General features: G+C 38.6%; 1 protein-coding gene and 1 long non-coding RNA gene across 4 annotated transcripts in view; one reads left to right on the top strand and one right to left on the bottom strand.

The window, feature by feature from the left end:
- LOC123605945 overlaps window positions 1-10,428 on the top strand; it is an 81,212-nt gene extending 70,784 nt beyond the window's left edge. Inside the window, exon 6 of the long non-coding RNA XR_006716023.1 lies at window positions 9,684-10,428. This is a non-coding gene — a long non-coding RNA (uncharacterized LOC123605945). The remainder of the gene's footprint in view (window positions 1-9,683) is intronic.
- MAP3K1 (mitogen-activated protein kinase kinase kinase 1) overlaps window positions 1-24,656 on the bottom strand; it is an 83,029-nt gene that overhangs the window by 40,596 nt on the left and 17,777 nt on the right. The window lies entirely within an intron of this gene.

Here is a 24,656-nt window from a genome sequence, read left to right as displayed (position 1 = left end):
TAGACTAAAATGTTTAAAAGGTCCACTGTGGCTATGCACCATGTGGTCTTATCTCAACTGAAAATCACCTAGACCTCTACCCCACCCTTGTGTTTCTTTCACTGTCTAAAAAACTCCAACATCTTTCCTGGTCAAGACTTTTGCACAGACAGACTTTTGCAGAGCTGTTAGCACAAAGGCTGATGCAGGACTTGAACCCATGAATCCGAGATCATGACCTGAGCCAAAGTTGGACACTCAACCCACTGAGCCACCCAGGTGCCCCTTAATGTTTATTTAACTTTGAGACAAGAGTGTGTGAGTGGGGAAAGGGCAAAAAGAGAGGGGGACAGAAGATCTGAAGCTGGGTCTGTGCTGACAGCAGAAAGCCCGATGTCGGGCTCAAACTCACCAATCAGGAGATCATGACCTACGCTGAAGCGGGATGCTCAACTGACTAGGCCACCCAGGCACCGCCCCCACCTTGTTCCATTCTTTGACAGCACTGTACTTTTCCTTTAAAGTACTTATTGCAATTTGCAAACCTATTTCCCGACCCCCAATCAAGAACTATAAACTCTATGAAGGCAGGGACCAGTGTTTTATCCATCATTATATATACAACATCTAACAATGTCTGGCTTATGATAGGTATCAAAGCATATATTAAATGAATAATCATGTATTAACATCTTTGACAGCCCTAAGAACCTTCCTAGTTTTAAAATTTAATGACTACTCATGTTATTCTTTTTATAGTTCTGTTTTTAATTAAGACTACAGTTGCAGTTTAGATGTTATTTAGTAGAGCAATTTTTGTTGTTCCTAAATTAATCTGTAAATATAAACCAAAATATTCTAATGTCTTCATAAATAATAATTATATATCATTAATTATAAAATGTGTATTTTTCACATTTTAGTATCTCTGAAATCTGAATGCCTCTTACAATCAAATGTTGTAATTTATGGCAGGCTTTATATAAAATAATGGTTCCATTTACAACCAATGGGATCTTAGCTTCACTGAAATATACAGTAAATCCTAATTCTACTGACTAGGAAAAAAATCATGTGTGTATGGATAGAGAAGTCATGTGTCATCTTATCCAATTAACATTATAGCTATAATAATATTAATATTAAATCTTAATCTTAAACCCACAAACTAATCTAAACAGATAGTTGCTAAATCACCAGGAGATTAGAGGGCCTCTAATTCATTTTGGTTAAACAAGAGTGTTCTGGAGAGTTATTTTTGACCTAGTACCTACAACCAATACCTGTTATTTTATCTAAAGTAATAGCTTGTATATTTCTGACTCTTTGACAAAACAAACATAATGTATTTTGGGAAAGTATTTTGAAGACTTTAAAAATAAATGAAATTTTAGCCAGACAAATATGAGAAACTTAAACACTGTTACAGATTAAGCTTTATCTTCCTTTCCTGTTTATTTAGAAAACATGAGGTTTCTTGCTTTTTTTGGTTCTAAACATTCCTCAGAATAAATTTGTGATCAATCTAGAGTGTCAGAGAACCTTTCTCTTCTGAGGTTAGGCTTCTTGTTCTAGTCTCTTTCAAGAGACAGAATTTACCTGCTAACAAATGAAATGGTTCAGTGGCCCCTTCTTAATGAAGCCATTTGGTCCTTTCTTTATCTGACCTCCCACGGTACCAGCTATTATTAAATGGACTGTCACTCTTATAGATGTCCTCTCCCTTAACTTCTAGATGATTTTTTCCTATTTCTGCTTCTGACTCTCTGACCTCACTGGTATCATATATAGACCCTCTTCCAGGAGCCCCTTAAATACTAGTCACTGCCCTCTTCTCAATACTCTCTCAAGTACACCAAGATATTTCATACCTCTCTGCTACTGCAGATGGTTTTTTTCTCCTGACAGAACCACCCTATCATCTTACATGCCTTCATCAAGAACTTCCTACTCCCACTCTACAGCAGTTGCCACTCCCTCCCACCATGTTAATATTAATTATAATACAGCATAAAGTCCAGTATTGGTTTAAGTATCTGCTTCCCTCACCACACTAGGAGCTCTTCTGGGACAGACCACAACATCATACTCATTTTTGTATCCAGGCAAATGTCCTGGACAAGCCACAAAAGGCATCCAAGTCGAAGCCAGGGCACCTATCTAGTCATAGCCACCTCCCCTTCTTTTTTTAAATGTTCATTTATTTATTTTCAACGTTTTATTATTTATTTTTGGGACAGAGAGAGACAGAGCATGAACGGGGGAGGGGCAGAGAGAGAGGGAGACACAGAATCGGAAACAGGCTCCAGGCTCTGAGCCATCAGCCCAGAGCCCGACGCGGGGCTCGAACTCACGGACCGCGAGATCGTGACCTGGCTGAAGTCGGACGCTTAACCGACTGCGCCACCCAGGCGCCCCCACCTCCCCTTCTGAGGGTAGTGTCTGATGCTCAAAGGCACTATGGTTTATAAACGTGAATCCCTCCAGCAGTCACAGTTGGCCAGTGCAATAATTTGCCCTCATCCAAAGACCCTCTATAGTAGATGGTATTGTTATATTTTAACCAGATCTGCCCACTGTGGGAGTTTGCAAGATACATGGATGTGTCACTGTAGGAAGAATGGCACCGAAATAGAGAAAAAAGCAGTAACTAGGAACAGTGAGACAAAATAAGGGAGAGCAAAGAGAAATTAGAAGGAAGATGAGGTCAGCGATGGAAGGACGGAAAGAAGCAATGAAAATAAACATGAGAGTTGTACCTGGGTCCCCTGATATGCTGTTACCCGATAAGAGCTACTTTTACACTTCCCTGGGTGGTGAATAACCAAGTTCTCCAGAGACTGCATGTGTTCACTGCAATGGAGGAAACTTCATGGGTCCTTTTTACATTGTACTGAAATAAACCCCATAATCTCTCTCTTCCCTGCATCCCTAAAGAGTCTGACTACAGCACTAACACAGCTCATTGCTCTGGCACACAGAGGATATTCGAAAAACACTCAAAAATAGAATCCTACCAAGTTAACTATAATTTTTAAAAGCTATTTCTTAAATAGTTCATTTTTAGCATGGAAATATGTTAGTCAACTAGTAATATGGAGAAGTAATGGCCAGACTTACGTCATAATAGAAAAAGTTAATGTTACATGACAGGCAAGGTGTTAGGTGCTTTATATATATTTACAGGTACTTCACCCTCCCAATAACCACATGAGGTCATTACCATCTGAGGCTTGGAGAGGCGGGCTTACAAGCCTGGGGTCAGACAATATATAAGGAGCAGGACCAGGATTCAGACCTTGGTCAATCTGACTCTGACTGCTATGGCAGGTCATTGTCAATTCTGATTTTGTTTTTACAATGAGTCAACGCCAGGTATCTGTGCTATTTATCTATCTGATAAGAATACAAAGAAGTTTAAACAAGTTTTTACAATGGTGACTAAGAATTTAAAAGCTCATTAATTCTCTTCATTAATAGAGCATTTCACTGTAATAGGAGTGTATAATGATCATATGAAACCTTTCTGGAAATTAAGGGGTTTAACTTTAGTATATATGAAGATTGTCAAACAGTTCACATTATGGATAACTTTATATAGAAAGAATCTTCATTCTTTCAGTATCCAAGGAATCTCACAGAACCCTGGAAATACACTGAATTATTTGGGACAGGCACAATTAAGAGCCACACAACTGAGGTCCGCTTGGGAAGTTCCCATAAGAGTAGGAATTCTTATGCTAAAACCCACAGATTTTGTTACCAAGGGGAGAGGAGAGTAAGAGAAGAAGAACCCCCTTCCAAAACAAGTCTGTTGTGGGACCCTTAAAATTTAAGTTTCCAAGTAAAGGTCAAGAGAAGGAATGACTTAGGTAAGACTGGGGAGAGAGTCTGGTGAAGCATATGGCTAACAAAAGAGGCTAACAATCCCTTAACATCGACAGGGCACTGCGCTAACAGTTCCACATGGGTCAGTCACCTCAGTCAATTCCCAAGACATGGAACTTTTATTATCCCATTGGCAAAAAAACAAAAACAAAAACAAAAAGCCAAGGAGGTTAAGTAACATCTCCAAGGTGATAAAGTCTGTATGTGAAGAATACAGGATTTAAAGCCACATATGAATGATTCCACAGTCTCTTATATCCTATAGGGCAAAAATAAAATGATTACAAGTGCTTAAAATTTGTTGACCAAGATATGAAGCCAAAATATCTGTAACAGCTCTATTTTCCCATGAGATAATTTCTCGAGAGATGTGGGCTGCTACTGAGCAGGAAAGATCAAAATCAATGGCCAGTCCAACCTTTCTGTCTTTTTTTTTTTTTCCATCTTCCAGCATTTATAACATATCTAATTTTACATAAGAAATAATATATAAAAATGGCTCATGTTATGAAAATTAGTCCCCAAAAGATTTTACTCAAGTTATGTTCAGTAATATATGAACCTGAGAATGATGGCACAAGTCCTACTGATTTACAACAAGAAATAGGCAATTGCTTTTTTTTTTCTATACAGAGTAAACCTTTGTCACAACAAAGGTCTACTGATTTATTTATTTATTTTTTTGGGTTTATTTATTTATTTTGAAAGAGAGAGGGAGCAGGAGAGAAGCAGGGAGAGGGAGAGAGAGAGAATCCTAAATAGGCTCTGCACGGTCAATGCAGAGACCAACGTGGGGCTCGAACTCACGAACCACAAGATCATGACCTGAGCCAAAATCAAGAGTTGGATGCTTGGGGCACTTGGGTGGCTCAGTCAGTTAAGTGTCTGACTTCGGCTCCAGTCATGACCTCATGATTCGTGAGTTCGAGCTCCATGTCAGGCTCTGTGCTCACAGCTCAGAGCCTGGAGCCTGCTTCGGATTCTGTGTCTCCATCTCTATCTGACCCTTCCCTACTCAGTTGCATGCACTCGCTCACTCTCTCTCTCAAAAATAAGTAAACATTAAAAAAAAAGAGTTGGATGCTTAACCAACTGAGCCACCCAGGCACCAACCCCCCCTACTGATTTGTTAATGTGGGTATGGCCATGATATAACCAGTTTTATATTATGTAGACTTTCTATCAGAAGTCTTTGTGGGGGAGGGGGGTCCCACCTGGGTGGCTCAGTTAAGCATCTGACTCTGATTTCAGCTCAGGTCATGATCTCACTGTTCGTGGGTTCAAGTCCCACAACAGGTTCTGTGCTGATAGCAGGAAGCCTGCTTGGGATTCTCTCCTTCTCTCTCTGCCCCTCCCCTGCTTGTGCTCTTTCTCTCAAAATAAATAAATAAATATTAAAAAAGAAAGTCTTTATGGGGAGAGACAGCTATTTCTAGTATTGTACAAATCTTATTTAGTCCTTTGAGTGATACAGGCACAGAATCTCACTTTCAAAAAGCCCGTATTCTGGTCAATAACATCAAGAGTTAAATAATATGGAGGCCAAAGATCAAAGACAGTAATACAACTTATTGTCAACAATGATTATAAGCAGTTTAATACCACCTTAGTGATTCTGATGGATTCATATTTATAAATTATTCCAAAAATGCTAAAAATATATGCTAAATATATGCTAAAAATAAACTAAAAATCAGTTTATCTGACCTCATGGATTAGTTTCAACCAAACTGTCACTCCATTTGAATTTTAAGATTAAATTTAATTAAGCAAAATTGACGAGATTTGGAAAAGTTGAAAGTGGTATAGACACATGAAGAGTATGTATGAAATTAACCAAAATTAAACCAATAAAATATATTAATGGGTAATCATACTGCAGTCATTTGTTCACTAGCTAACTTAGGCCAACCTAGACAAGAAAAGTGCAAGTGCTTTGATGGCAGGGCCTTTCTCTGGCACCTCCTATAGCTACGAACAGAGCGCTCAGAGCAACGTATGTCATGGGCTCCATAAACAATTGCTGATTCAGAGTCAGAGTAGCTGGTTATCACTTCTAATAATAAACAAATACCTAGGAAATAACACTGTGTAGATATTGTACCCAGCAGATACACACAGCCTATTTAACTCATAACTTCTAGCATAAATTAGTGCCTCTGGGACATAAAAACAATTTCAAAGAGAACAAGAAGAATATTCAAAAGCTTTTTTAAAAAACTTATTTACTGTTTAATTTCCATCCAAGTTAGTTAACATATTTTGCAACAATGATTTCAGGAGTAGATTCCTTAATGCCCCTTACCCATTTAGATCATCCCCCCTCCCACAACCCTTCCAGTAACCCTCTGTTTGTTCTCTATATTTAAGAGTATTTTATGTTTTGTCCCCCTCCCTGTTTTTATATTATTTTTGCTTCCCTTCCCTTATGTTCATCTGTTTTGTATCTTAAATTCCTCATGAGTGAAGTCATATGATATTTGTCTTTTTTTTTTTAATTTTTTTTAAACGTTTATTTATTTTTGAGACAGAGACAGAGCATGAATGGAGGAGGGGCAGAGAGAGAGGGAGACACAGAATCCGAAGCAGGCTCCAGGCTCTGAGCCATCAACCCAGAGCCCGACGCGGGGTTCGAACTCACGGACCGCGAGATCGTGACCTGAGCTGAAGTCGGACGCTTAACCGACTGAGCCACCCAGGCGCCCCGATATTTGTCTTTCTTTGACTAATTTCACTTAGCTTAATGCCCTCCAGTTCCATCCATATAGTTGCAAATGGCAAGATTTCATTCTTTTTGATTGCCAAGTAATACTCCATTGTGTGTGTGTGTGTACGTACCACATCTTCTTTATCCATTCATCCATCCATGGACATTTGGGCTCTTTCCATACTTTGGCTACTGTCAATAGCGCTGCTATAAACCTTGGGGTGCATGTGTCCCTTCGAAACAGCACACCTGTATCCCTTGGATAAATACCTAGTAGTGTGATTGCTGGGTTGTAGGGTAGCTCTATTTTTAATTTTTTGAGGAACGTCCATACTGTTTTCCAGAGCGACTGCATCAGTTTTCATTACTACCAGCAGGCAAAAGAGATCCTCTTTCTCTACGTCCTCACCAATAATGTTAGCGAGGTGTGAGGTAGTATCTCATTGTGGTTTTGATCAAAAGGTTTTCTGACTTCTAAATCAGTAATTTTTAAAATACTGAATGAACAATCATTGTGCAAATATAACAACGGAGTTTACAAAAGGCAGAGAGCCACTAGACAGTATCAAAGCATTCTTCAAGGTAGCAACTCCATGTGGAATTTTTTTGGCAGTCAATTACCCATGACCGAGTCTATGGAGTAAACTATATGCCTGAAGGTCTCCTTTTAGAGAATTCAAGTGAATCAAAAAGAAAAGCGTACTGTGGGGCATCTGACTGTCTCAGTCAGTGGAGCATGGGACTCTTGATCTTGGGGCTGTAAGTTTGAACCCCATGTTGGGAGTACAGATTTACTTAAAATAAAATCTTAGGGGTGCCTGGATGGCTCAGTCAGTTGAGCACCTGATTCCTGATTTTGGCTCAGGTCATGATCTCACGGTTGTGAGATCAAATCTCACACAGGGCTCTGTGCTGGGCGTGGAGCCTGCTTAAGATTCTCTCTAAAAAATAAATAAAATTTAAAAAGTGTATTTTAGCTACATTGTTCTGTACCATATGTTCTTAGATATGTAGTAAAAATATATAAATATATTTAAAGCAAGACTACAGAATAATGAATAAACACTAACGGATTGATAAGTGAATTACTGGTAGTTGTAACTGTTATAAATTCAAACACCATTAAAATGTTTTTAAATGTAAATAACATATTGATAACTACCAACTAGGACAATATTATGATGAATGGAGAATACATTATTCTTTTAATTTTTATTTATTTTGAGAAAGGTACAGAGAGCAAGTGGGGGTAGGGGTAGAGAGAGGAGACAGAATCCCAAGCAGGCTCCATGCTGTCAGTGCAGAGCCCGATGCAGGACTTGAATTCACAAACTGTGAGATCATAACCTGAGCTGAGACCAAGAGTTGGACGCTCAAACGACTGAGCCACCCAGGTGCCCCAAGTGAAGAAAGAAAAGATTCTAGATTGTTTTATGAGCTGCATTTTTATTTAACTCTACTCAACACTATTTTATGATTAAAAGGCACCTTTCTTGGTCACATATTCATACCAATATTCAAATATGAGTCTGATAAAACTACTTTGCAGGAAAAGTAAATATTGTATAATTAACACATGAGGCTAGTGGATGGACTTCAGGAGCTTCCAAAGTTACTGACACAATGAAGGTAAAACACCAAGGCTAGTCTTTAGGTAGACACACTTATACATGAGTAAATATCAAACTAAAGGGGCTGTTTTTCCTGTGCCTACATAAATCAAGAAAAAGATACAATGAAAAATGAATGTTCAAAAATACCTCTTAGTCCCAGGAAGAATATAAAGCAGCAATGCAAAAACTTGATTAGTAAGTTTCCTTGGTACATCCCTATCTCTCAGCTGACACATTCCATTAAGAACTACTATGTTTAAGTTAATTAATTTACCACAAACAGATCAGTCTAAATGCATTACTGGTAACATCACACAGTAATGGAACTATGATATGCTATCCAAATCTGGGGTAAAAAAAATCACTCTGCCTTCTAAATGTGCTAATAGATGAATTTGAAAATCAATAAATTTGTATCAAATGAGAATAATTATATATACTTTATCAAGCCAGAGGACATATAACAGTCATATGTAATGACAAGTATGTGACGGACCAGTCAAGAAAATGTCTACAACAGAAGTTAAAACTTGCCAGGAGGCAATAAGAATTTATTTATTTTTGTTGTTTATTTTTAGAGAGAGAAAGACAGAATACAAGCAGAGGAGGTACAGAAAGAGAGGAGAGAGGGAATCCCAAGCCGGCTCTGTGCTATCAGCGCAAAGCCCGATGCAGGGCTTGATTTCACTAACTGTGAGATCATGACCTGAAGCTGAGATGAAGAATTGGACACAAACGACTGAGCCACGCAGGCTCAGAATTTAAAGAAAATTAAAGGAAGTAAGATGAATCAAGGTAGTAATCAAGTTAGGTTAGTAAGGAAATAAAAATCCTAGAAGAAGATTAGCAATTTGAAATCGAAAACGTTTTTAAAAAGGCACTCAGAGAAAAACGAGACGGTGAAGGCAGACATCTTTTCAAGGTCACACCCCTCATGTATGTGCATAAAAGAAAACAAATCAGACTAAAGTGAACCAACAATGATTCAAGTTCAGTGAAATTCACGGACTTGTCATAAATTATGAACTAAAATTAAATGGCAATATTTATGGTAGATGAGTGAAAACTATAAAAACTGTCAGAATTGAATAGAAATGAGTTTTGTGATTTAAAAAAATTTTTTTACTGTTTATTTATTTTTTGAGACAGAAAGCGAGGGAGGGAGGCAAAGTCTGACATAGGGCTCGAACTCACAAACTGTGAGATCATAACCTGAGCCAAAACAGTTAGATGCTTAACTGACTGAGCCACCCAGGCACCCTCAGTTTCATGATTTTGTAAGATTGATCAACTCACAAAATACATGAAAATCCTTGTGACAGAAAAACAATGCTATTCTGCTAACAATGACAGACAAATGGACTGAAAAGTTGCTGCCAAGGGAATGTTTATTACTTAAACTAAGTATTTTTCAAAAATACTTGTTTTACTCATCACAGTAATGACCTTTGTAACAATATTTCTAAATACTACTATTCTTCCACCCATCTTTCCAGGGAGAAGATTCATACTATTCTTTTCTTCACACCCACGAACTTGGGAGATCTACCAGGCCTAATGTAAACTAGTTTCTGAGAACCACTCTTTACAGAGGGAGTTTAAGACCAATATGGTCCCATTTCTCATTTCTTCCTCTCCAAAAAAAACCCACGGAAGCTTCAAAAACTTTTAATCCTGAGGCTTGTATTCTTTTGATAGTCACTGCTAAAAATTCCAGTTTATCCCCCACTTTGTTGTGTCCTTGATACCTGATGAAGAACCTTTAGAAACCTTTGAGAAAAATGGGACATATGAGCATCCTCTTCCTGAACTGTTGACCACAGATTAGTAAGCAAGGAAAAGGATACTAATACTTTATAGTATCGGGTAAATGTCTATTTCCTTTTCAGAATTCCCCTTTGTGCTACACGACAAATCTAGGGTTGTGTCTAAATGACAACCAATGGATAAGTATAGGGGGCTTTTACAATACGTTACAGAAGTAGACTGGAACTCCCTACACCACTACTGGGGACAGCTTCCCACAAAGCACTGTCTCCTGTCCTCAGTCTAAGAGCACTAGTACATAGTCCATGGCACAAAGCAGGTATTGGGGGGTGCGGGGAGGGATGGCTGTTCCTTAACCATTTTGCTTTTCATCAAAAAGATCTCAAATAAATGTTATATGGAGGCTCTGGTGTATGCTTTTCTTTGGAACTTTCTCCAATAGGTGTGTTAACTACATTTTTACTAAGTCAATTATTATTTTTTTTTTCAACGTTTATTTATTTTTGGGACAGAGAGAGACAGAGCATGAACGGGGGAGGGGCAGAGAGAGAGGGAGACACAGAATCGGAAACAGGCTCCAGGCTCTGAGCCATCAGCCCAGAGCCCGACGCGGGGCTCGAACTCACGGACCGCGAGATCGTGACCTGGCTGAAGTCGGACGCTTAACTGACTGCGCCACCCAGGCGCCCCAGTCAATTATTTTTCAAAAAGCATGGCAGTTCAGTTTGAGTATTCTTTTAAGAGATCAAATGAGTACGGCTAGTAATTGGAAGACTGGACTGTTACTGTATATATTCCTCTCTTTTAAGAAAAGTTGGTTTACAGTTAAAAATGTAACAATTTGAGTGAATACCATCTATGTTGATAAAAAACCCTTGGGCTATTTTCACTGTTCCCAGATTAATGGAGGAGAGTATGATATAGCACCAAATTAGAGCACAAAGCCCTCTTACATCCTTTGCTAGGAGAATGATTTCTTTCAAATGCCGCAGAACAGCTGATACTATTTCTATAGTACTACTTCCTTGTAGCTGGTGGAAAGGCATGCTAACTGGGATGCTCAAAATGAGGAAGAATGACTTCCTAATAAATGTTGCTTTTCTTCTTTATGCTTTTAATGCTAGAAACCCACTCTGTTCAATGAATGTTGACATGTCTACTACATGTAAGCTCTGGTCTAAGCATCAGATATACAAAGTGGGATAAAGAAACAAAAGATAAATAAGACAGGACCTCTATCTCTCCAGGTGCTTAGTCTAGCACTTTCTCTATGGTAAAGAAAATATGAGGCCATCTCTGCAACAATAGAAGTATTTTAACATACCATAAATAGTTGCAAGGATGGAGTGGATCTCCATCCCTTAAATTTATCTAGGGGAATCCTGGAAAGATCCACAGAGAAGGTAACCTGAATAATTTTAAAGGAAAGAGAAGGACTGGCATGGAGTTGATTAAGGCTGAAAGATTTTCTAGACAAAAGATCTAACTTTGGTGGAAATAATGTTCTATAAAATACTAAACAGTTTATAACCCTACTGTTAGGAAATATTAGATAAAATGAAATTAAATGAGTTTATTTAAATACCTATGTGCATCTTAATTTTCCAAGAGGGGTGAAAAAAGAAGATACACAGCATTCCTCACATTGGCACAGAAGCCCCTTTTAGCAGAACACCTTTGGTAGAGTAGTGGTTCTTGGTATATATTGTGAGAAATGTGTACTGAATCATCTATATAGTCCCTTTTGGCTCAAATAAGTCAATATATCTAAGAAGAAAAATCTAGAGAAGAAACTAAAACTAGCTGTCTTACTATCTTAATGTAAGACTTCTCAAGCTATCATAAAATTCAGCATGTCTTTAGAGCAACTGAGGCTCTAAGATTTCAAAATATGGGGAAAAAGATTATTTGACAGCCAGCTAGAGAGATGGGTAAAATCACCTGATGTGAACCCATCCTAAGAGAAGTGGGTGTCAGACATGCAAACTTGGACTAATCTAACTACTAGCAGAGGCCAGAGTTTGTCACTAAGATTTGCCCCTGTCTACTCACTCTCTGCCAAGGACTTAGGTCTTGGGTAAACGTAAGACACCAGCCAAAGGGGGGAAAAAAGAAACAAAAAACAAAAACAAAACCTGGACAAGCCATTTTCTCTAATCTCTATATGCCTAAGGAAAGCCCCAGAATATGAAATAAAAAAGGCTCCTGGGGCACAGTCTTCACTTTACTGCAAACACCCAAAGCTCTGGCCCAGTGGTAGCACTCTCATGTTTTTGGCACTGATGGCCACATTCCTGGTTTTTATCTTGACGAAGTCCCAGTTGTTCGTTTTTGCTTTTGTTTCCCTTGCCTCTGGAGACACGTCTAGTAAGAAGTTGCTATGACTGAGGTCAAAGAGGTTGCTGCCTGTGTTTTCCTCTAGAATTTTTGATGTTTTCCTGTCTTACATTTAGGTCTTTTACCCGTTTTGCGTTTGTGTATGGTGTAAGAAAGTGATCCAGGTTCATTCTTCTGCATGTCACTATCCAGTTTTCCCAGCACCATTTGCTGAAGAGATTGTCTTTTTCCACTGGATGCTCTTTCCTGCTTTGTCAAAGATTAGTTGGCCATACATCTGTGAGCCCATTACTGGGTTCTCTATTCTGTTCCATTGACCTATGTGTCTGTTTTTCTGTCAGTACCATACAGTGTTGATGATTACAGCTTGGTAATACAGCTTGAAGTCTGGAATTGTGATGCCTCCAGCTTCGGTTTGCTTTTTCAGGACTGCTTTGGCTATTTGGGGTCTTTTCTGGTTCCATACAAATTTTAGAATTGTTTGTTCTAGCTCTGTGAAGAATGTTCTAGTTCTGTGTTTTGATAGGGATTGCATCAAATGTGTAGATTTGGGTAGTATCGACATTTTAACAGTATTTGTTCTTCCAACCCATGGGCATGGAATGTTTTTCCATTTCTTTGTGTTTGTTCAATTTATTTCAAAAGCTTTCTATAACTTTCAGTGTACGAATCTCTTACCTCTTTGGTTAGGTTTATTCCTAGGTATTTTATGGTTTTGGGTGCAATTATAAATGCGATAGATTCCTTTATTTCTCTTTCTGCTGCTTCATTATTGGTGTACAGAAATGCAACCAATTACTGTACATTGATTTTATATCCTGCAACTTGCTGAATTCATGTATCATTTCTAGCAGTTTTTTGGTGGAGTATTTCGGGTTTTCCATGTAGAATATCATGTCATCTGCGAAGAGTGAAAATCTGACTTTTTCCAGGCTGATTTAGATGTCTTTTATTTCTTTGTGTTGTCTGATTGCTGAGGCTAGAGCTTCCAACACTATGCTGAACAACAGTGGTGAGTGGACATCCCTGTTGTGTTCCTGATCTCAGGGAGAAAGCTCTCTGTTTTTCCCCACTGAGGATGATATTAGCTAAAGGTCTTTCATAAATGGTCTTTATGATCTTGAGGTATGTTCCTTCTATCCCTACTTTCTTGAGGGTTTTTATCAAGAAACGATGCTGTATTTGTCAAATGTTTTTTCTGCATCTATTAAGAGGATTGTCTGTTTAATTATATATATACACACACATATACATACATACAGAGAGAGCACATGTGTGTGAGTGGGGGAGGGGCAGAGAGCGAGGGAGAGAGAGAGAATCCCAAGCAGGCTCCATGCTCAGCATGGAGCCCAATAAGGGGCTCGATTTGTGCGAGACCATGACCTGAGCCGAAACCAAGAGTCATATGCTTAACTGACTGAGCCACCCAGGCACCCCTGATTCGTTTATTAATGCCACTATATAAATGCTTTAGTCCTACAAGGGAGATATAATATAAACAAAAATATAAAGCTCAACATGACCCATAAACTCCCTTATCTGTTAAATCTGGAGAGTACCTTCTAATAGTTTATTTGTGTAAAATATTCTTTGCTACTCCTATAATCCTGTGGCTCCCAGTATTTTAAAATCTGAGAAGCCTTTCTTACCATCAGCAAGCTACGCATGTGAATCCATAGACCCTATGAAAACTCAGGCTAGGAAATACTAAACTTACAGACTCTGTACACTTGATAGTCATTACATAAAAGCAATTTAAACCTCATTACGAAAAGAGGTGAGTATTATATTTAAGAGTCTATCAAAGCTCTCTCGGAAATGTCAAACACCTATTAGGAAGAACATTCAAGAAAGGAGAGACTACAAAACATGGACTTTCAGTTGTTTTACATTAAAAACTCTTCTATTTTTTTTTTTAATTAAACACAAATTTCTCTTTCTTAAAAGAACAGCCATTTTTGCATATTTAAGTGCTACAAGTCAAAAAGATGTAAAGTAGTACCTACCCTGAAATGAGAAATGAAGCATGGCTGGTTTCTGGTCAAGTCTTGGCTGCAATGGTGACAATGGTCCAATTTGAATTCTGACTCCCCTGGTCCAGAGCTCTCTGCAGACATATAGCCTACTTTTATCCTAATCTGGTGTCATCATTTCAGAAATGCTTAATATGGAGGCATTTGGGTGGCTCAGTCAGTTGAGTGTCCATTCGACTCAGGTCATGATCTCGTGGTTGATGAGTTTGAGCCCCACATCAGGCTCACTACTGTCAGCCTGTTACCACAGAGCCTGCTTCAGATGCTCTGCCCCTTCTCTCTCTGCCCCTCCCCAACTTGGGCTCTCCTCCAAAATAAACGTTTAAAAAAAAAAAAAAAGAAATGCTTAATCTGTGTCACAGAAGTGATGGTTTGCTTTTTGTAAATGAAGAAAAGCTGAGATGTTAATATTTAATGTGTCGTTTTGAGTGCTAACCTGAAAACACAATTACTGTAAAATCTTTTTGATTCTGTATTATTAAATATTATGCTTTTTATATTTAGAATGCTTATCATTCATTCAGCCAATTATTACTGCTTATTTAAGTAATAAAAGTAGATATCACTGCAACTTTTTTTTTAAGATCTGCTGTCTTAGATACAATTCATTCCTCAAACTGAAAAAGTGACTAACCTTTGGTTAATTACATCTGGTATTTAGGACACAAACTTGACATATTTGAATAAAAACCTTAAACATTTTATATGGAATAAATTCTAATACCTTACACAATGTATATATGATTTTTTAGTTCCAGATTTTAATACAAAATGTCATTCCTCTGTGGGCTGTACAATTACTCTGTCTATATCAGCAAGTATAAATCAATCTAGTGTACTGTCTAGCTCTTCTGGTAAGAAAAAAAAATTCTCTACTTATATAGTCCAATAAACAAGTGGAAAAAGCTGCAAATGACTGACGCCTAACAATAAATTAAGCCAAAACACCACAAATGTGTCAATAAACTACAAGTAATGGCCATGTAAAATTCTCAAATAAAATATTTTAATTCTATTACTGCTGTGTTTGCTAGTGTTCACGTTCTCAACCTTTCACTGATGAGATGACATCTTGTTAATAACTATAAAAGTACCTTATGGATTATTGTGAAACAGGTATTTAGATTTCCAACTTGACTTCAGGAATCTCCTCAAATGACCTACAGCCAAGTTGTGATCAAACTACTTCTGTACTAACATTCTAGGTGACTGAGGTCTCCCCCAGTAGATGTTGACCAATTTCGTATGTTCCTTATTCCCCTTCAGTTATTCCTTGGCATAATTTCTTCCCAGACATTTGCTCACCTATTCCTACTCAGTGAGTGTCCACATACCCATCTTGAAACAAAACAAAAACTTTGGGCCAGTGAGTACATTACAATCATGGGAAGGTTTTGAAACTTGCAAAGTGCTGAATTGTGTTAAGGTTAAGGTTTTATTTTCTGCAACTGGTTTTGATGGCATAAACCTCCTCCAAGAATACTAGGCACACCTTATTTAATCCACTGGAAGATGAGATCAGGAGTGAACCTAACTTCTTTGTTCTTTGGCTGGCATAAGCTATCTATATATAGTTGAAAAAACTAAGAATTCAAAGTGAAACAGAACATTCTAGAATGGAATGAGAAGAAAAAAACTTCATTCAGCAGGTGGCACTCTTTCCTTAAAAATGTAACCTAAGTGATTATTACTATCAAAGATGTCATTTGCCCCACTAATCACTTTAAAGAGAAGGTACATTAATTCTGATATCCGGTTCCAAATATAGTCTGAATCATTACCGTCTGTCTACCTAAATAACATCTTCCTTATTTCAACAGAATTCTGGAGGTGTTCCTGAATATGCCAATTTCTTTTCACTGTAGCAAAAGGTACAATTTAGTAGAATCCAATAATTGCATTAATTTTAAAATGGCAGGTTTTGACTTATGACAGCCTAGTACATTCTTCAAAAGACAGTCATTTTAACCATCTCTAATTTTAATTAACTCAGTTATAAAAGAATGATCTGAATGAAAATGGGGCAAAAGATTATACATATATAAATTGTATTATTGTGTTATTCCTGTTTTATTATTTTTTTATTATTTATTTATTTTTTAAAAATGTTTATTTATCTTTGAGAGACAGAGAGAGACAGAGCGTGAGTAGGGGAGGGACAGAGAGAGAGGGAGACACAGAATCCGAAACAGGCTCCAGGCGCCGAGCCGTCAGCCCAGAGCCCGATGTGGGGCTCGAACCCACGGGCTGTGAGATCATGACCTGAGTCGAAGCCCGACGCTCAACCGACTGAGCCACCCAGGTGCCCAATGTTATTCCTGTTTTAAATCATGGCAGGCACCAACTCTTTTTCCTAAGCATGTATATGAATATTCTTTTTACCTGGAATAACTTTGACTCAATTCATTACCATTCTGGCTGATATGCAACCTCGAAACTTTTAGGTTGAAAAATGGAAACAAAGCTGACAATAAAATGTGAGTTTATCTAGTACACAGAAGAAGGAAAAAATAAAAATAAAATCTGTCTAGTTTTCCTTGGCGTATCTCTTGGTTTCAATGCCCTGTAGTTGTCACCTTACCACTCAAGTTCTAGGGTCATCTCTACCTTAGAGAAACTGTCCCAGAGGCTGGCTTTCAGTCTGAGTTTGGAGTGAGGGATAGATTCTTCCATCCCCTCTCAGCAAATTGCACTATTAAAATGGACACTTATCTGTCTCCAACACTTGACTGTGCAATCCTTGAGGGCAGAAAGTGGGGGGGGGTGTCTCAACATTATGTCCCCCACCCTAGCAAAAAGCTTGGCATATGGGAGATACTTAATAAATACACGCTAAATAAAGGAAAAGACTGATCTTTCCCCTTGTGCTGTATTTTACTTGAGGGTAAGACCAGGTCTTACTCATTTTCCATTCTAACATTATGGACCTTCAAATGCTTGGTACCTATACATGGCAGGCTGGGAGGAAGGAATGCCTTTCCAATATGAGCCTCCAGACCATATCTCTATGACCACGCTTTGTGGAAAGAATGAAAAGTGGAAGATTTCATCCCAGTAGAACACTAAGAGATGGCCGGTAAAAGAAGCCAAGAACCACAAATTTAGACATCTGTATTTCAGTGAAAAAACCTTTCCCAAAGTTTGGGAACTTGAGCATGACTCTCATTTTGTTAATGCCTGATGATTTTCCTGTGGTTAGTAAGAATAAAAAGTCTTGAAGGAAAACCCAACAGGATTTGTGCATGGGAGGGGAGAGGCAGAAGTCATGAGACTACTATCTTACTAGGAAGGAACCTCAGAGGGAATTAGCCAAGGGGGTTGATGAATGGGGGTATGTCCAGGGAAGCGGCAGTGTTGGAAGCCCAAATCTAGACTCCTCAAACATGGACTCTCCTAGTTTAGGGGAAAACAGCTGGTGGGATGCATTAGAAGCCATAGCATAAGCATGAAAAATAGACCATCAATTTCTAGAAGACCAATGTTATTCTACGATTTGGGAGTGAGTTGCAATGAAAGTCTTTCATTGAATATACAAATGTGACTAGGGGCTCCTGAGTGTCTCTGTCGGTGAAGCATCCAACTTTGGCTCAGGTCATGATCTCACGGTCCGTGAGTTTGAGTCCCATGTCGGGCTCCGTGCTGATGGCTCAGAGCCTGGAGCCTGCTTCGGATTCTGTGTCTCCCTCTCTCTCTCCCCTCTCTCTCTCTCAAAAATAAAGATCAAAAAAAATTTAATTAAAAAAAATACAAATATGACTAAAAAATAAAATTCAAATGAATTCAATGTTAGCCAATGACACAAAGATGTTCATTGTTCCAAACAAGCATTCTCAGGATGGCAGACTGCATGGGACACTCCTGGTTCCTTCAGCAGAACTGAATGGATGTCCAAAGTGTTCACAAATAAGCTAAAGCAGGTGTTCTCAACCGTGTTCCCATCAGTTTGATGTTTACATAAAGATATGACAAAACTTCAAAAAACTGTTCAGAGAGCATAATTTATCAAGGCCACAGCAACTAGCCATATATAAGCAATAAGTCACCCTCTACCTGAGGCAGAGAGAAGATAAACTGCATAACTGCCAAGCATACACCATATCTCTACCACTTTCCACCCAAGAAAGCCTATCAGTTATATCTGTTATACAACAGAGTCAGTAATATTTATAGGGATATTTCTAAATATGTCCTAAACTATTTTTCTAAAAATATTTTAAATCTTTGATACTTTATTACCAAGGAAGTACTATGGGATCATACCCCTACATGCATCACCACACCACACGTTCAGCATCAAAATGTGACTGGCTACCAGTTAGGTATGCATGCTGACCAAGTTAAAACAGGACCAGGTTACTATTTCTAAGAGGCAACTGTAAGTGACAATTAGGAAGAGGGTAGAGAACTATCAGAGCCACCAAGACGGCTTGGACAGAAAGCAATCTTCTGAACACTTGGGGCAGGGAAAGTCACTTAAAAAAAAAAAAAAAAAAAAGTGTTCCTTGTCACCCTCAGGGAAGTCCGTAAGACATGAACAAACTGTGCATGTAGAAACCATGAAATGGGTTCCAAGTACAATCACAACCATGTTTTGTTAGAACATAATGTCTGTAAGAGCAGGGATTTTTGTCTGTTCCCTCACTGCTGTATTCCTAGCGCCTGGCACATAGCCAGTTCTTAATAAATTTGTTGAGTGAGCGAATGTTTTATTACACCATGAACTACAATAATTTAAACACAGAAAAAAATGCCTATCTACATATTTCATAACCATGGCAAACTTTTAATCACAGACTGGCTTCCTAGTCACCATTCAGTCAAGTGCCCTCCCAGCCTCCTCCTCAAGAAACGTCTGTTTCAGAAAAGCACGCTCACTACTTGAACAACAAAACCTCCTCTCTTTGCTCCATCTTTTCAGTCTATAAGCATTCTCCCCTCTCCTAGCCTTAAAATAAAGACCAATCACATCAATCCTAAATGCTTCTTTGCCTTTGCTAACCCTTAGGCTTTCTCCTCTCTCCCCTTCCATCTTCTGCTAGCTTCTCAAGAGGAGCCTGTGCTTCCTCACTACCCTGTTACTCCTTAACGAAGCACAGGTGCTCCGATGCCCACCACCCCACTAAAACTGCTGGTCAGAAGACAGTCACTACCACCTTCACATTCCTTGCCCAATGGCACTGCCACTGCTGACCATTTTCTCCATGGACAATGTCCTCTCCCCTGCCTTTTGGGTGTCATCTGTCCTGTAACATCTCCTTTGCAGGTTCTCCTCTGCTCTCTTCCGTGAAATCCTGGCACACCTCAGAAGGAGGAATCTGAGCTAGGATTTCCCCACTACTCTTTCAGAGGTCCGGAAATGAACCGGGGCTGATCTATCAAGGAATTAAAATTGCCCACAGCAACTCCCCATTCATTCTTCAATCTTCAGCAATTGTGAAAGATTCTGAGCAACCCAGGGTTCAAGTGAGCAAAGGTATCCTTACAAACATTCATAAGAAGCCATGAAACTTCAATCCCAAAGGAGAAATTATTATCACTGTAATAAGATATGTAAGATTAAGCATATCTTACTTTCCACAAGTTATTTTCTTAAAAGATGTATATAAGTAAAATACACATAATAAAATCATTTTCAGGAGTTTGGCACTGCATCATTTTTGATTGTTTTCTTAGGAGAGTGTGTGTGTGTCAGCTTACATTTTTTATTAAGAGGCCTTTCTTACAGCACAACGGTATTTCTTTCTTCATCTTTTTTCTTCAATGCCTACATCATCTGTACCCTAAAAAGATAATCAGTAGGCAGCACTTATGAAGTTGTCCTCATATCCAGCATATACATGAATACTGTCAAATCCAGGCAGAATGGACAACTACCCCTATTTTCTCCAAGAGTTTCTCCTGAACCTAGCTACCAGTAGTGCTATAACCAGTCACAGGACACAAGAAGTCAATCATCTTTTTACCTCCCCAAAAGAGTTCCTAGCACAGTAGTATGCACACAGTATGCCAGTAAACATGGCCTGAGTTGAGGTGACAGTTTGTTTCTACAAGGAGCATGTATGTAAGTTTTACAGGACAGCAAAAACATGACTATGATTTTTAAGAAAACAAAATAAGGGAATAAAAGACAGTTAAGGGCAAAGATACTTATCTTGCCCTGAAGGAGATTTCATTTTTACCTGAGTGGACTTTCTATAGTTAAAGATAATCGCCTTTGTTTGTTAGGGAGGCATAGGGTCAGGGAGATTACTGAATTTTCTCAAAGCCACTAAGCTCTTCTAATTATCAAAGAAGATGTCTGATGAACATAAAATAAAGATTCCACATTTGGGAGGCAGGCATTTGTTAACTTACATTACTAGTAGAGAACAAACATCAATAAGAGAATAAATGGACTAGAATTCACTTAGGCATACTTCTATATTGGATGTTAGCCTTAGATATTAATATCTTTACTCAAATTAGTAAACAGGCATAACCAACAATTAAATTACACCAACCAAAAAAAATGCTGAAGTCTGAATTGAATCTTTATTTAAAACCACTGGACATGAAAAATATTTTTTTAAGACCCACTTACACAAAGAGTTCTAATAACTACATTTAGGTGTAAAGAAATAAATTTCAAAATGCCTGAAATACCCAAGGCAGCTACCTTGGAGCATGCACTAGGACACTCAGGTGCAAGCTGAGGAGAGGCGGCACAGGAGGGAGTGGGTGTAAATACAGAACAGAGGATTACTACTCTGTCTCTTACTACTTCATTTGCCTGGAGAGGCTGCCTAACTCTTGTGAGGTATCTCCACCAACTATATAATGGGAATAATGGCAGTGTCACAGGGTGCAGGGGAGACCAAGTCTGTGCGTGCACTCTGTGAAGGGTGAAGGCTCCACGGTGTTAACAATGACTACTTCTAATGCACGTGCACTCCAAGCACATCTCCCATTCTGTTGGCAAAGGTCTGTGCATTAAGAATCCAACCATATTTTGGGAATGCAAACTGGTGCAGCCACTCTGGAAAACAGTACGGAGGTTCCTCAAAAAACTAAAAATAGAACTACCCTAAGACCCAGCAATTGCACTACTAGGTATTTATCCAAGGGATACAGGTGTGCTGTTTTGAAGGGACACATGTACCCCCATGTTTATAGCAGCACTATCAACAATAGCCAAAGTATGGAAAGAGCCCAAACGTCCACTGATGGATGAATGGATAAAGAAGATGTGGGGTGTGTATATATGTGTGTGTGTGTGTACATATATATATATATATATATATATACACATATATATAAAGAAGATGTGGGGTGTATGTACGTATATAAAGATGATGTGGGGTGTATGTGTGTGTGTGTATATATATATATAAAGAAGATGTAGGGTGTATACACACACACACACACACACACACACACACACACTGGAGTATTTCTCGGCAATCCAAAAGAATGAAATCTTGCCGTGTGCAACTACATGGATGGAATTGGAGGGTATTATGCTAAGTGAAATTAGTCAGAGAAAGAAAAAAATCCTATGACTTCACTCCTATGAGGACTTTAAGAGACAAAACAGATGAACATAAGAGAAGGGAAACAAAAATAATATAAAAACAGGGAGGGGGACAAAACAGAAGAGACTCATAAATATGGAGAACAAACTGAGGGCTACTGGAGGGACTGTGGGAGGGGGGATGGGCTAAATGGGTAAGGGGCACTAAGTAATCTCCTGAAATCATTGTTGCACTATATACTAATTTGGATGTAAATATAAAAAAATTAAAAAAAAAAAAAGAATCCGACCATATTTGCACCCTAGAGCCTACTCTCTTCTCTGGCACAGTAAACACAATGAAGTCTAAATTTATTTGTGTTTACAATTGGCTTTATTTTATACCAACTTCACATCACAATGAAAAATGTTAACATGGTTCAGTGATGCTTCCTGTGTATTCTGGAAGACTTAACCATAATTTAAAAAGTCATAATCAGATATGATTTTTACTCCAATAAAAGGCAAGAAAAGGAAATAAATAAAAGATAATAAAATGTATGTGCTGGGGTGCCTGGGTGGCTCAGTTGGTTAAGTGTCCAAATCTTGCTTTCACTTCAGATCACGATCTCATGGTTTATGACATTGAGACCCGCGTTGGCTCTGCCTGTCCTCCACTCATGCTCTCTAAAAATAAATAAACTTTAAAAAAATGTGCTGATGTAACTCAAACCTATCTCCTGATTTAAAATATATGTATAACGTATATAAAACATACATTTATATATATATATATATATATAGTGTATATATATGTGTGTGTGTATGTGTGTGTGTGTGTGTGTGTGTGTATATATATATATATATATATATATATATATATATATATATATATAAAAGATTATCAGAAAGGTTAAGAGCACACAGTCTTGGAGTCAGACTACCAGGGTTCACATCCAGGCTTTAAGGTCAACTAGCTGCCAAGTTACCTCAACTCTCAGAGTGTCTGCTTTCTCAGTTGTAAAATGGGAATAAAACTTCACAAGGATGGTGTAAGTCTTAAATGAGAGAAGCTATAGGATGCACCCAGTGGACCAGGCACGGAGGAAGTGAGCTATTACTGCTCTTTCCAATAAGAGCAGCACAGCAGGAGTACGCTGCTGAACTAGGATGAGCTGATGGGAACTCAGCACTGGCCAGCCCCAGCCGCCTCAGCCCAGGACTCCACTGCTCCAGATCTCTAATGCCACTGTGATACTTAGAGAGGCAGGTGCTTGCACTTTGGAATTCTGAAGTGCTGGGACCATAAATCCTAGTGCTGTATTGTTACCCTTTGAAAGCACTTTCATAGCCATCATTTCATTCAATTTTCTCAAATGCTTGAAGTATGAAAGACATTATTTCCCATTCATAGATGAGGACAAAGTCAAAGTGGTTCAAGTACTTTACTCAATGGTCTGCAGAGGTGGGAAGACAGTACTGGGTATAGGCCTGTTGGTGTGAGCTGGTGCTAACACGCCGTCTACCACAATCAGCTCCTGGAGAGCAGGTTTGATGTTTTTCAACTAAAGACACAGAAAATTCCCTATACAATAGCTGAAAGGGGAAAGAAGGAATCAGATGTGTCCATAAAGAACTCTTGAATTTGAAATGCAATTTGATTAGGCTTTTCATTTTAAATGAAGCAGGAAAGAAAACTTCAATTTTCTATCAGAATAGTTTTCATTTTCAAAGTATTATCCACATTTTCTCACCTTTAAGTTGGGCTACTTGACTCTTCAGAGGTCAAAGAAAAATTCTTGTGGAATTCATTTGTTCCTAATTTTTTTCATTAGTCCTACATAAGCAATAATAAACATCTTGAAATAGACTAAAATATTCACGTTTTTAAAGAATGTTTAAAGTTCTAAGAGAAAGTAACAGGTAATGATTCAAAATATCATTTAATAAGTGAAGTGAACATGCTACCAATTTTTTGAAAGGGCAGTCTAAAGGCCCCACTCGCAGTTAGTCTGATTAAACTTGAATCACAAAATGAATAATTAGAAACACATCAAGTTACAAATCAGGGGCTAAAAAAAATTTAGGCCTAGGTGTTTTGTGGTCCATCTGCCTCTGTCAGAGTCTAGCTATCCCGTAAGAAGCTGATCAGGTTTTGCAGTTCACTGGCCGTAAAGATCGATTTCAGCTGCTCCTGCCACTGCCATCACTGCCACCACCAGCAGCCTCTCTGTTCTCCATCCCATTCCTGATCTAGTCGCCTCTAAAAGTCTCAATGGCTGCTTCTGTGCTCCAGCAAGGGAGAACAGGTCAATATCCTGAGCAAGTCTTATCCAGAAGCAGTTCTCTGGTACCTGAACTGATATAAGCCAGGGATTCCACCCCGGCTTCAGCTGCAGCATATCAGCGGACCCCTCTGATGTCCAGGATCCAGGGTGAGACCCAGTGATATTTTGCTTCTCAGACTTATACAGGGGAGACCCCAAAATAACTACTAGGCAGCAGGGCAGAAACTGAAAGCCACGGCAGCCAAGAGCACTAACTTCACCATTTCCTCACAACAATCACAGGTGACATAATCCTGGAGGGGAGGTGGTGATGGCTGTCATGTCTTCACAGTGACCACAGTGTCCAAACCCCAAATTCTTACATATCATCTTAAGAAAACAAGATTTTATCCCATTTTCACAGGTAAAAGAGCTGTGGAAGAAAGGGCTGAAATTCTGAAATTATAACATTTCCAGGATATTTTAACGGTTTATGGAAAAAAACACTATTTAGAAAGATTTGATGCACACGGCTAACTAAGCATATGGGGGAAAAATGAACTCTTAAAATATATC

This window comes from Leopardus geoffroyi, chromosome A1 (assembly GCF_018350155.1).
Source record: "Leopardus geoffroyi isolate Oge1 chromosome A1, O.geoffroyi_Oge1_pat1.0, whole genome shotgun sequence".
Lineage (NCBI taxonomy): Eukaryota > Metazoa > Chordata > Mammalia > Carnivora > Felidae > Leopardus > Leopardus geoffroyi.
This window is presented reverse-complemented; position numbering and strand designations above follow the sequence as displayed.